This window comes from Lucilia sericata, unplaced genomic scaffold, assembly GCF_015586225.1.
Source record: "Lucilia sericata isolate MDLA Ls3-8-SP2 unplaced genomic scaffold, ASM1558622v1 Contig000002F_arrow, whole genome shotgun sequence".
Lineage (NCBI taxonomy): Eukaryota > Metazoa > Arthropoda > Insecta > Diptera > Calliphoridae > Lucilia > Lucilia sericata.
The window spans coordinates 1,679,912-1,694,182 of NW_023994043.1; the positions used below are offsets into that span (position 1 = coordinate 1,679,912).

Below are 14,271 nucleotides of genomic sequence, written 5' to 3' on the forward strand. Positions count from 1 at the left end.
CTAGTACGAGTTCGAGCTTAAATCACTTTTATAATGATCCATAGAAGCACATTTTGACTTAATTTGATCTCATTTATAGGTTAATTCAAGTTTGAAATCGAAATTTATAATTCTTAAAACAAGTACGCTTTAGGATTACTTTAACTTCTGACATTTGTAAATCAAGTATGGATTCGACCTTAAATTAAGAATAAAATGTTTAAAACAAATACATGCTGAGATTACTTTGATACCAAAAAGGCTTAAATCGCGCTAAAATTAAGATTTCCGTACTTGGTCGATTCGAGCTTGATTCAACTATTTTTTATTTGATTCAATCCAAAACGTACTTTGATTTGATTCAAGTATGGCTTACTTGATTCTTGTTTTGAGAGTAGAAATACAGGAATTGCAAAACATATACAAGGTTTATATAAATTTAAAGAAATGTCGCGGAAGATAGGATGGACTCCAGTTAAAAGAGCTAAATTGCTTACGATTAGAATTTCAAACTTTTCTCATTCTCGGAAATTTATTTCATAAATTATTCATTCCCAGGAATTTCAGGGAAATTTAAAAAAATTTTCAATACATAATAACTTGTAACGTTTTTACAGAAATGTTGAATTTTTCTTAAATATCTTTGATATTTACTAACAATTCAAAGTTTTATTATATTTTACTGGTGATTTTATATTTAACTACGTGCATACTTATTAACCGCTTTATTTTATAACACTGTTCTAATTCTTCGATGGTTCTTAGTCATCTGCACCTGTGATCTACATAAATTCTTCTATCTACCAATTTTAAGTCAAACGGTTTTATTTCAAATAAAAAAATGAAACTAGAGCAAATTCAAGAGCAATTTACTAAACAATATAATTTTAGTTATTACAAGATAATTACATATATGTCAGCAACATATACACACATGAATACGAGTCTAGATTTTTTGCAAGTTGTTAAATTTTAATGGTTTGAAAGTGTTCAATTTCAAATGGTTTTTGACTAGAATTTTGTTTACATACAATAGACATAGACACTATTTATTAACGTATGTATGTGTATTAGACTTGCCCTTAAAATACGAATACATCTCGCATGGTCTAATTTTATTCTTTGGATATATTTTTACAATAAAATTCTATATACCGCATCGATTAGTTTCATATACATAAACAAATATTGTTCAGTTGTTGTTGACCATTAAACAGCAATCTATTTTTCATGGGCCAGTCTTATTAGACACATACAATCTGAAGTTTATCAACATCTTACGTGTTTATACATCTAAAGTATTTATGAACAAACAAATGAATCTCGATACAGACGTGAATGTTTAATTTTAATTGTGGTTTTGCATTTAGACAAGGTCAATGGGAACTTGTTGTATTTTCTTTCCATTTTACATTCGCAACAGATTCTTAGAATGTTTGTTTGAATGGATGTACATATCTCTCTCTGTCTATCATTAAATATAATGTTTTTAAGTGAAAATGCAAAAAGTTTTTTTCCTTTTACCACTTACATAAATTTGACCCGTAGAATTTAAAACATACTATGCTAAAAATCTATTCCGGTAGATATGGTTTGCTTTGGGAGACACCGTAATTTTGAATAAAATTAACTTTTAAAGAAAATTTAAAGGTGAAAGTACACAACACGCGTTGTACGCGGCAACGCGTCATAGGATTCTGTCAAAAAAGTTGAAATAGTGTATATTCATTTAACAAATTCAACACTGTAGTTAATAACGCGTCTGCCGCGAAAAGTTCAGCAACTTTCAAATTTTGACGCATCGGCAACTGATCAGGATTGTATTTTCTTTTGTATTTTCTTAAAGTTTTGATTTTTAAAACAGTAATAGTCTTGAAAAACATTAAAAGAAAGATCAAAATGATGCGTGGTGTGTAACTTGCAGCTTGTAAAGCCCGAAAAGTTTGAAAATCGTAAAACGCGTTGCCGCCTCAACGCGTGCTGTGTACTTCCACTTTAAAGAACGTCATTTAAATTTTATAAATTCATGTTATTATAATTTATGTAAAATTAATTTTAAGAAAATTTAAGAAATTGAACTATATTACTGTTCGATAGGGATGATCGTTAAAGTTTAAATGAGTGAAAGTGATTTGTAAACCCCTACTCTTTAAAATAGTGACCTTAATCACGTGTTGCCACACTGAATCTAAACAAAATCAATGAAACCCGTAAATACTGTGTAAAAATACCCTTTCACATGGTACCGAAGATCATAAGGCAGAAAGAAGTCTTTTCCAGTATTATTTTCTTAACCACTATAGTGGAGAGGGTAAGTATTATGCGTTTGTGCTGATGTTTGTAAGGCACAAAATTATTGGTCATAACCCCACCTTATAGTATAAAGATCAACTTAGAATCACTTTCTGAGTCGATTAAGACATGTCCGTCCGTCTGGCTGGCTGTCCATGTAAACTTTGTGCGCAAGCTACAGGTCACAATTTTCAAGATATTTTGATAAAATTTGTACCATATGGATACAAATTGGACGCATAAGGACGATACTTATTAAAAATGGTTGAAATCGGTCCATTATTTCACGTAGCCCCCATACAACCTGACCTTCCGATTTGGGATTTTTAACTCATAACTTCGTCAAATATACTACTATCCAAATATTGGCACAACTAAGTTTTATGTAGGCATAAATGACCATGCCGATTGTAATGATTGGCCGTCGTCTGACCCTAGCCTCCATACAAACCCCCCTTTAAAAAAATATTTAACTTTAAAAAATTGACTTATAACCATTAGTATCGCGATGAAATTCAGGATAGCTAACCTTTATATAAAACTACATCCCTCCTCCAATTTGTTGAGGATTGGCCCATATTTGACCCTAACTCCCATATAAAGCCTCATTTAGAAATTTTGTTTTGATCAATAAATTGTATAAATACATCGGAATCAAGGTAAAATTCAACATAAAAGTTTCTTTATGAAAAGTAAATAATTATTTAAATATACCCATTGTGTAGGGTATCATATAGTCGGTCATGCCCGACTATACTTTCCTGTAATGTATGTAATGAGCCAATTGGATCCCAAGTTACGACATTTCAAGTATCTCTTATTTGATCATTTCAGTCAAAGTAATTATCATTGAACTATTGATCACTGCGATTCAGACACTGTCGTAAAATTATCGCTCATCCCTACTGTTTTATGCTAAAATTGGATCAAAGACAAAAACAGAATATTTCATCAAATCTGATGAAAAATTAATAGTTTGACGACCATAAATCCTTTGAATTACCCTTAACGGTAGAACAAAACTTTTTCATTTAAGGGTTTTTTTAAGATTTGCAGTCAAATCTGAGTCTCCGTGCTTTAAACTCATGTTGCTATTGTCGGGGGCTAGTGCCAAATTGGGACTGAACCTTACTTTGCGAATCGATTAAAAAGTGGTAAAATGTAGTATCAGTATATAAAATATGGTGCAGTAGAGTGGCAGTTTTCATATTTAGATGGTCAAATCCTGCGGAATTATGAAGTATTTTTATTATAAACAAATGTATGCATCGATGCAGCTGCATAATTAAAAAAAAACGTTTATTTTTTTTACAAAAACACCTATTGTTTTTTGGATTTTAGCAAGTCTTCTTCATTTTTAATTTCCCACACGCACACATACAATTGTAATGGAATACAACGTTGTACAAAACTAAAATGTACATGTTTAATGAACCATTTTGTAAAAAAAAAACCGAAAAGCAACAATTACATAGGAACTGTAATAGAAAGAAAAACAGCAAAAAAGTGCACAATGGGACTGATCAAAAAATAATGATAAATTTTAAAAGCATAAAAGTTTTCCCAATTAAAGTGTGAATAATGAATTTAACATGATGTGATGGCAACAACTCAGAATATTATTACTTTGATGTTTTTAAGATCAGACCCACAGTGCAATGTTGCATAGCAATGGAATGTTGTTGTAACTGCATTTTTCATTTTCGTTTTCATTTTGATTTTATTTACTTTAGATAGATGTTTCGGTTTAGCTATTTTGTTGTTGCTGATTTTCCACCAGATAACCTCGTGACCAAGTAATAATGATGTCGTTCGTGGTATTGATGCAACAGGTAAATTATGCATTACGACTTGTTTTTGACTACTACAGGGAAAAACAAATATTTGCTTGGTTAGACTTGAGGTGGGTCGAGGAGACGTTAAATACTCGTAGTACCCTACTGTTTGTTTACTTCTTTAAATTATTGTATTTATTATATTACGTTTGGAAAGTGGCACTCCTTTTTGCTTTTTGTTTTCTTCTTCTTCTTCTTCTGACCAAGTACAATACCACGAAAGACATTCGGTCTTATATACAAACATACCGATAATGTAATCGATTATTAATCAAGACACAACAGCTTTTGATGCTCATTCTTTAGTCGGCATATCAATGGAATTTTTCTTTAATATTCGATGTTTTAAGTAATTTGCAGGTGGTCTCGTATTTTTTGTTTTGTTTTTCACTTGTACTGTTGCCGTTAATTGTATTTCATTAATATGTATCTAGTAAGAGTTTTTCGGATTGATTAATATCGAAATTCTATAAAGGCGAAAATGGAGTTCATTTGTACTCCTATAATTTTGTTTTAGAAGGGTACTCAGTGCATTAGCGATGCTTCCTTTACTGCTTATATCTCTAAAGAAGAAGCCTCAAATTTGGCACGGACACGGACTTTGAAATCCATATAAATAATTTAGGTTAAAAATGGGCGGACTAGCAATAGCTGGCGTGGCACTACCCATATGAATTAAATACAAAAATCTGAGAAACTATTGGAGCTAATATCCTTAAATTTTGTAAGAGCAACTTTGACATCTGAACATTTGATTAATAAATTGGCGTGGCTCCTACCACATGAAATAAATACAAAAATTCGTATATATGGGAAACTATTGGAGCTAGAATCTTCAAATTTTGCGTGAAGCACTTTGACATCCATGGGAACATTTGGTTGAAAATAAGCGTTCATTCTTTAAGGGGTCTTGGAACCTTTGATATGAATCAAAATCAATAAATTGTATATCTGGAAACTATTTAGAATCTTCAAAAATTGTAAAGTGGATTTTTTATTTAAATATATTGTTTTAGGGTGCAAAGCACAATAAGTACCTATAAAAGAGAACATTCTGGTACTTTATTTTAAATACATGATACACGGTTATAACGAAGCAAAATCTTTACTTACCTGGTAAGTAGGCAATTAATATTCGAGCAAAGTGTAAGCACTTTCTTTTTGGGTGAATAACTACTTATTTTTGTTTGACGATGACCAAAAAATGACTGGTTACAAATGTGCTTACCCGACTTTTCCGGATTTAAAACCAGTTTTACAGTTATTTTCTGTGTTTATTAGTCTATTCTATTACCCAATGCTCCATTAACAAGTTGTTTTATCCTGCTATTTGGAATAGTTTTTACACAAATGAACAAATCAATATTTCTTCAATCTTCTAATATCGACTAGGTTTAAAACCATTAACTAATTCCTTATTAGACATACGCTATATACATCTGGTTACAAATCCTATCCAAAAAAATTAAATAATTTTATTAATAAAGACCACTCATTACCAAGTAATGTGTGAAATAACTAAATTACTCATTACCAAAATTTGAAAATATTTTACTGGGAAATGTGTAATCCAAATTTCGGTAATTTAACTTCGATAAGGGTAGCGAAGCTAATATTTTATAAATATCATTGTAAGCCTGTTTGTTCCGATATCACGCCTAGCCGACTAAGCATATGATCTTAAAATTTGGACATACGTATATATTTAGATATGTAGATGTCTGTCTGGAAGCGGAGATAAAAATAAGAAAAACTGAAAAAATTTGTATTTTTGTCTTAATCACTATTATTGTCTGTTTAAGGGCGAAAATATTTTCAATTCAATGAATTTTGAATATCACAAGAAATACAATTGCGAAGTATTTTTCCATTAAAACAACTTAAACCCCGGGTAACACCGGGCACGAAAATCTAGTTTTCTATATAAAAAAATATACCAGGGTAAATACAAATTTGCAACTATAACTCGTTAATGAAATTATTTCTTTTTTCTTATTTTTATCACTTATTACATAAAATTTAACACTTTAAAACTCGTACGATTAGTTTTAACTTCCTAAACGCACAAAAAACGCCAAAAAGCTGCCGCGAAATTTAACTTAAAACTGAAAACGTTAAAAAACAAAATCAAAATATTACGATTGTTGTAATGTTACTTCCATACATGTTTTCAATGGAATAAGTGAAAGTTTTCTTTAACATTTCACTTGCTCTACAGCATCTCTCTGTCTGCACCGTCATCATCACCACCAACCACCTCCAGCACTAAATCACCATTATCGTCTTCATAATCACATTACATTATTACGATGATGTCTGTTTTTTTTTTTTTTTTTTTTGATTTTGTTTCTTCTGGGACCACTTTGGCGAGTATAAAACGCGTAAGTTGTAGAAATAAGGAAAAAGTATTGCAACATGTTGCAAATACCATTAAAACACTACAACGATGCAGTGAACTACACACAGTACTATATACAAACATTCGTATATTATCAGCCAACAGACAAGATTCAGTTATTTTTTTTTTGGTCGTAAAAGTAACGTTTGCTCATGTTGTTTGACTGCATCGTCGAACAGCATTAAAGTGCGTATGAAAGGACAGTGGAAATTGCGCAGATGGATGCCATGACACGCCTTCAATGAAATAACTATTCACCAGTTTACGTGTATGTATGACACCGCTATAAAGTGGATCTGACCGTTTCATACGAGTAAATATGCATTCAATTTGTGCTCGCTAATAATCGCATGTACTTGCGTAAAATAACATGTTTAAATGTTTGACTGTAAAATGTGCGCCAGTTTTTTTTTTTCAAAAATGTTTGTATAAAATCGTACACAGTTTTTTTTATTTTAATTAGAAACATAAAAACTATTTCAATTGAGAAGTGGGTTAAATGTGCAAAATTATGGTGATATTAAAATTAATGTCGTCGTTATAATTAAGTTTTTATGCGTACGAATGTACATTCCTAAATGTACTTAAATTATAAGACATATTGGTTTGTTTGTAGTAAACATTCAAACACGTAATAGGTTAAAGATCGTAAGCGATTAAATAATTATGAGGTAAATATATTTTATATTTGAATAAAGTTACATTTACGACGACATATCAAAATTAAATACATTTGTAAAATGTACATATCTTGAAAACCAGTCTTGTCAACGGCAGGGAAATTTCCTTTTTTTGTGGGAATTGTATTTTTCAACGAATGTATGTTCTTATGTAGGTTCCCAGCAAAAAATTTACTTACCGGGTAAGCATGAAAGTAGTGTGGGACCTAAGAAGGGACTAATTACTTTTAGGGTGAATAACTAATTATAGTCGACGAGGTTCGCGAAATATGTATGTATGTGATACATAGAATGTTATTTTGGGACGACGATGTAAGTACCTTGCAGTACGATGAACTACTTCGACAAGAGCGATATCAACAGCCACTAAGAACTACCACTAGTGAATTATCAATCCACTAGTAATGTTATTTACTATTGAATTTAACATGGGGATGTCATTGTGAGTGGCCGATTAACACCTTATGCCTTACATATTTCCGTTAATATCACTAGTTAAAATTCTCCAACAAAAGAGAAAAAATAAAATGAAAATATTAATTCTGAAACTGGGGTCTTGGTGTCTATCGATTTGAAGTTAGAACTACAGAGCTACTGATCTGTTATTCGTACAGAGCTCTAATTGTTGTTATGAATAGCATGAAATTTTTGTAACAATTTTTGTATTTTCTGCGTCATTAAATAAAAACGGACACTTTCGGCATTACTTTTCGTCAGATATGAGCCATGTGGTTATTTTATGCAATACATTTGACTATCAAAGAGATATTTTTAAAACATTTAATTTATTCGGAATTTATTTTCATAAACTTCATGCGAAAATTTATTAAATGTGAACTAATGATTACAATGGTGAAATGATCACTTCATTTACCAGAGGTAACTAGTTAGTTGGAAATGCGGTAATGTAATTAGTGAAAAGTGCAAATTGGCACTTTTCGTACTGTAGATTTTGAGAACGGTTTTTTCAAAAAAATATAAATGAATGTCATTTTGAAAAAAAAAAAAAATGGGCTCGAACCTCCTGTACGCCCTAAACAAATGGGCAACTACAAATCCAAATTCTTTCGCTCTTTTGCAGTAATTACCTATTCAGCTAAATGATAATGAACACTCATTACCAAATAATGTATGAAATTACTACTGGCCATTACAAAAAATGTATGTAAAAGAAGACTTTAATTCACCCCTATTCTGCATTTCAATTCGAATCGAAATTTTCTCCGGTTGCCAACTTTGGTATTCTGCATAACTGAATGCAGAAACGTAATCGAAATGCAGAATAGGAGTGATTATTCTAATCAATGTCAATAAAATGTTCTTCACTATTTTTTTTTAAATTTAACCCCCATCTCAATGTCTGGTTACCTAAATATTTTAATACGGTTTCTTTCGTATAGATCTCCTGCATCATATGAGTTATGATAAATTTGTGTACCATACTTATGAGTTATATAGTCGTGATTACTAGAAAATCGACGTATGTACTCTCTTACAAGTGAACGTCAAGATGGAGAAAAACTGCGCAATTTTTATTTTTATGCTCGAGGCACACTCAAATCGCTAATTGGAATTGATAAATGTGCGATAAAATCACAACTACTTGGAAGGCACCATAAACAGTAGTGCTATACCTATACTAGTATACTTATCGGCTCAGAATCACTTTTTAAGTCAATTTAACTATGTCCGTCTGAATTGTGCCCAAGATACTGATCACATTTTTCAACATAATGTTTTGGCACAAGCCTTTTGAAAATGGTTAAAAGGGATTTCAATATTAGATTAGGTTAGGTTGATAGAAGGATGTATACTACATCAAATCCAAAGAAATACACTGAGGCCACTATCGGGCCTGTTGTGCTCTCCTTTTAATGAAAAAAAAAATGTTCACTGAATGTATTTTTCAATGTTCAGAAATTCAGTTTCCTGGACGTAATTCCTAACAGTTTTCCAATCAGTGTTAGTCAGGAATGTTATTTCCTGAATAACATTACTTCTAATATACTTGGATCTAACTTCGACGAATGCCAGTTACAGTGGCAAAAAAAAGTGCTCCAGAGTTTCACTGTTCTCTCCACATGATCTACATTCGTCTGAATCCGCACGGCCAATTTTGTATAGATGTGCTCGTAATCTTGGGTGTCCACTCAGAATACGTACCATCATACTAACTTCAGACTTGCTCATTTTGAGGAGATTTCACGGCTTGTTCTCAACAGGGTCACCCCACAGGATTTTGGATCCTTTTTCTTTAAAAGTCACCACTGTGATTTCTGTATTAATTGTTCTTATAGATGTAAAAGAAGATAAGAATTTCAATGACCAAAATTTATACGTTTAGATGTTCGATATGCAAAATAAATGCTTTCAGTAAAATTTAGTTTTGGTCATCACTGCATGAAGTTATTAGCGGGGGCGTGGCATAATGTTTATGGACGTTACAACACAAAAAAACTGTCATAATGTCCAAGGAAAAATAAATACCCCAGAGTTTAAAGCCCTGCCCCTGGTCAAATGCCGATTAAATAGGATTTTTTGTTTAGGAAAATCTAAAATACAGCAAATTCCAAAAAGTAATGAGCAATTCTATCCGGAAAATTAGTGTCTCTTTCTGAATTCTTTAAAGGAAATCTAAAATGCAACAAATTCTATGCTTTTTCTGAAATCCTAATGAAATATTCTTCGATATTAAAAGTGTCACAGTATCCATGGACACTATAACATTTTCAAAAGTATCACAATATCCATGAACAGCAACACCAAAAAGTGTTATAGTGTCCTTAGACATTATGACATCTCACTGTGGTCTCACTATGTAACCAATGAAGATAATTTTCTAAACAAATGTAAGATTTTATAGGCCTTAAAATTAGACAACCTTCAGAGTTTAAAATCGTATTTTTTTAAACAAGAATTCATGGTTGAATTGTGAAAATTAATCAATTTTGTGTTGAAACGACTACCCTTGACTATAAATCATATGGAGTCATTGTAAATAATATAAATCAATTTTAGAAAAATATTAAAAATCTACTACATACTTATTTTGTTTAATGAATAATTTTTATTATTTGTTTTAGGAGGCCAGTAAGTAAAATTAAGTTACAAAAAAAAGACAATAAAATAATTTAAAAAAAAAACGTTGAATTTTTAACACTCAATGCTGTTTGTTGCTAGTTGGTGTAATTGTGGTTGCTAACAATTATTTTATTAACAATTTTAACTTAGGTTTATTTGGTGTAGTTGTAAGTTGTTTTTGGTCTTTTTTTAAATTTTTAATTTATGATTTTTTTCTTTTTGTTTGTTTATATTTTTTTTTTTTGCACAATTATGAAAAATATTGTATAATTTATAGTTTATGCTTTAAACAAACCAAGATGATGGCATGGAATGATAATGAAGTTGCAAATAAATGAAGTTGCGCAAGGTCTCTAATAAATAATTAAAATAAATAAAAACAACAAAACTTTAAATTGAAATTATGTACTTAAGCACCTGTATTTACAGGTATTCGTTTCATATTTGTTTATTAAAAACAATTTCAAATATTTACTAAAAGAAAACAAATAACTATTTGCTGCATAATTTGCAGGAAATTAACGTCAATTTAGTAATAGTTATTGGTCAAAAATATGTAATTAACAAATTTAAACTGAGATTATTAAAAAAATAATATAATGTTGGTAAAACAAATAAACAACTCAACACAAATATAATATTAATTTATTAAGTGATTAAAGAAATATTACTTCTATCGATATTGAATGCAATAAAAGAGATAAAGTGTTTTTTATACATATTCACAATGACGTAGGTTTATTTTTCTAGTGGGAAAGTGATAATCTATTTATTCGTTTATTGATCAACTCTAAAACACTTAAAAAAAGTCCAATTATTAAAGCTTAATTTTGACGACTCCAGTTTTCCTATAAACAGTTTCGAATTCTAATGCCTTTTTAAGCTAATTAGAGTTACTTTCTGAAGGAGACTTTATAGTGTGTGTTTAATCTAATATACACCGATCTTCATGACATTTAACAGTCCTATAGAACTTGTTTATGTCGAATTTGAGCACTTTTAGCTGAGGGGACATGTGGCAGGGTTTTTTCGCAATTCTTTTTTAAAAGCCCTTCGAAAAATAATGAACGTTTATATGGAGACTTAAAAGGCGTGCGACATTTTTTTGTTAGTGTTGCCATATTTATGATTCTTAAATGTTGTTTCTAATTATTTTCTTTAATAATAAATATGTTTATTTTTTAAATATTTATTAATTAAATGTTGTGTTAAATATGTTTAACAAATAAACTTTAATAATTTCTACAAATTTGGTGAAATAATGACCAATTGATTATTAAAATATGATTTTAGCTGAGAAATATTGTTATTTTTATAGTTATTTATTTAATCTAAATATTAAACTAGTATATCTGAGATAATATAATAGTTGGAGTCTTCAAATTTTGTCGGAGCAACTTTAGTATCAACATAATTATTTAAGACAAAAAGTGGGCGGATTAGCATTAGGGGGCGTGGCACCTCCCATATAAATTAAATACTAAAATTCGTTTATCATGGAAACTATTATTGTTAGAATATTAAAAATTTGCACGAGTAACTTTAACATCCATGTAAACATTTTGGGAAATAAATTGGCGGACTACCCATGAGGGTAGCAGCACCTCCCATATTAATAAAATACAAAAATTGGTTTATCTGGGAAACTAATAGAACTAAATTCTTCAAATTTTGCACTAAGAACTTAAATATTCATCTGAACATTTTGGAGAAAAAAGAGCGGGCTTTCGTCATGGGGACTTGGAGCCCCCATATAAATTAAATAGGAAAATATTATATCTGAGAAACTATTAGAGCTAGAATCTTCAAATTTTAATTGAAGAACTTTGACATTCATGAGAACATTCAGAAAATAACGGGCGGACTTTCAATGGGGGGCTTGGCACCTCACATATGAATTAAATACAAAATTTCGCTTATCTGAGAAACTAATAGAACAAGATTCTTCAAATATTGCAAGAAGAACTTTATTATACATATGAACATTTTGGAGAAAAAAAGGGCGGACTTTCATCTGGGGCTGTGAGTTTCCATATGAATATGAATTAAATACAAAATTTTGTATATCTGGGAAAATATTAGATTTTTTTTTAATTTGCCATCGATTACATTAAAATCTTAATTAACGTTCCGAAAAAATGCATCTCTGGAAAACATTACAGTTAGAATCTTCAAAATTATTAAGAAGATTTTTTATTTATATTGCTTTTACGGTAGCAAAACACACTGGGTATAGCCCCTTTGCCTACAAAGTCGTGTCGCATGACTCGTGTCGCACGTTGGTGTCCCCTCAGCTAAAAGTGGTCTTTCATTGCTATGATGGTATTTTTAGCCAGTCGGGGACATTAAAATTATTCTCTGAAGGGGCCCTTGTATAGGAGCTATACTCAATTAGGGGGGATAGAATACCTCGAAGCGACATACTGTATTTAGGTTTGATATTTTCAATACAAAACCTTCTCAACAGAGAATAGAATAGGTAAATTTCAGAATCGTTTTCCTTCGGACCTCTTGCTATCAACAAAGTGACAGACAGACGAACATATTTATGTACATGGCTTAATCGTCCTAGAATCTAATAAGGAATATATGATCATACTGAGGTATAACCGGAATGAAGAAATCAATAAGCAGTCATCTTTTTATGGTGAGCATTAAAATGGATTTTGGTGTACTTAAGACGAATTTTTCATTGTAAGCGTAAATAACAATTTTTACACCCGGAATAGAACGTCAAATTCTATAAGTTTTTAAATATTAATTGCTATGCATTGAGAAAAAAACTAACAAATTAATTTAATACAAAAATATATGTTCAACAGCAAATAGCCAGATGCTTTTGAAAAACAAAAATATTTCTATTCCGCCTTCTGCTGTTTGTTAGTTGCAAATTTTTGAACGTTTACGAACAAAAATGTATCACCTGAATTACATCTTTCTGGAAAATGCAGTTTGCTGCAGTTGCAGTTAAAAACCAGTTTGTTTAAACATTGCAAACGAACAACGACTGACTGCACTTCTTATACAAGGTCAACAAAAAATCTTTTTCTATTATTCAGTTACATTTTTATACAAGAAACTCTATTTTATTTTAATCTTGCCATGAATGCAATTTAACAAACTCAAAACACTTGAATTAGTTTCAACTTTTTTTACAGTTTTTTTCTTTTTAATTTTTTTATTCTAGTTACTGTTACAGTTTGTTGTCTTTCCTGCTGGTGTAAAACAACAGAAAACGAAAAACCCGTTAAATTTCCCACGACTTTTTTTCAGCAAAAATAAAAAAAACTAAATAAATCTAACCAAAACAACAACAATTTTATTTATTTCTTGCTTTTGTTTACTGACTGCAGTTGAAATAGAAAGAAATATTTATTGAATGCGGTGCATAATTTTAACCCAGTTATAATCAGCCAACAATAAAAATAAAACCAAAAATAGTATAAAAGAAATATTTAAGCATTTAATTCAATTACCAAAGTCTGGTGGCATGGCAAATATGAACTAAATTTATGGCAAGAAGTCATCAACGTGACCAACTGAAAAGAAAAGTTTTCTATGACCTTTGATCCTAAAATGGACAACTTTCGTAAATCACTTTAATTCGCATAAATCTTTTAAGATCCGAGATATCGTGCCCTTAAAATCGAAAAATCCCTTGGCTAATATGCACAATTTCTCATTAATTTTCCCATTTTTTGAAATATTTAAAAATCTTTTGTATTTTCTGAGATATCGTGCGTTGAAATTTTTGCCGTAAAATAAAGATAATATCTAACTTTTTGGTATTTATACTATAATTTCCAAAAAGTTCTTACTATATTGAGATATCTTAACCTATGTTAAGAAATCATTATAAATTTGATCGTGATTTGTTAACTTAGGTTAAGATATCTCGATATAGGAAGATGATATAACAGAGGTAAATCTTTTATTTTAAAGTCTACATATTGGACTTTCAGGCGATACAACAAAATGTATAAATAGTGATGTCTTCGTACTGTTA

The 14,271-nt window shown here is 30.4% G+C and overlaps 1 protein-coding gene across 2 annotated transcripts in view; it reads right to left on the reverse strand.

Annotated features, from left to right (window-relative positions):
• Nucleotides 1–14,271, reverse strand: part of LOC119616302 — a 110,272-nt gene that overhangs the window by 44,432 nt on the left and 51,569 nt on the right. The window lies entirely within an intron of this gene.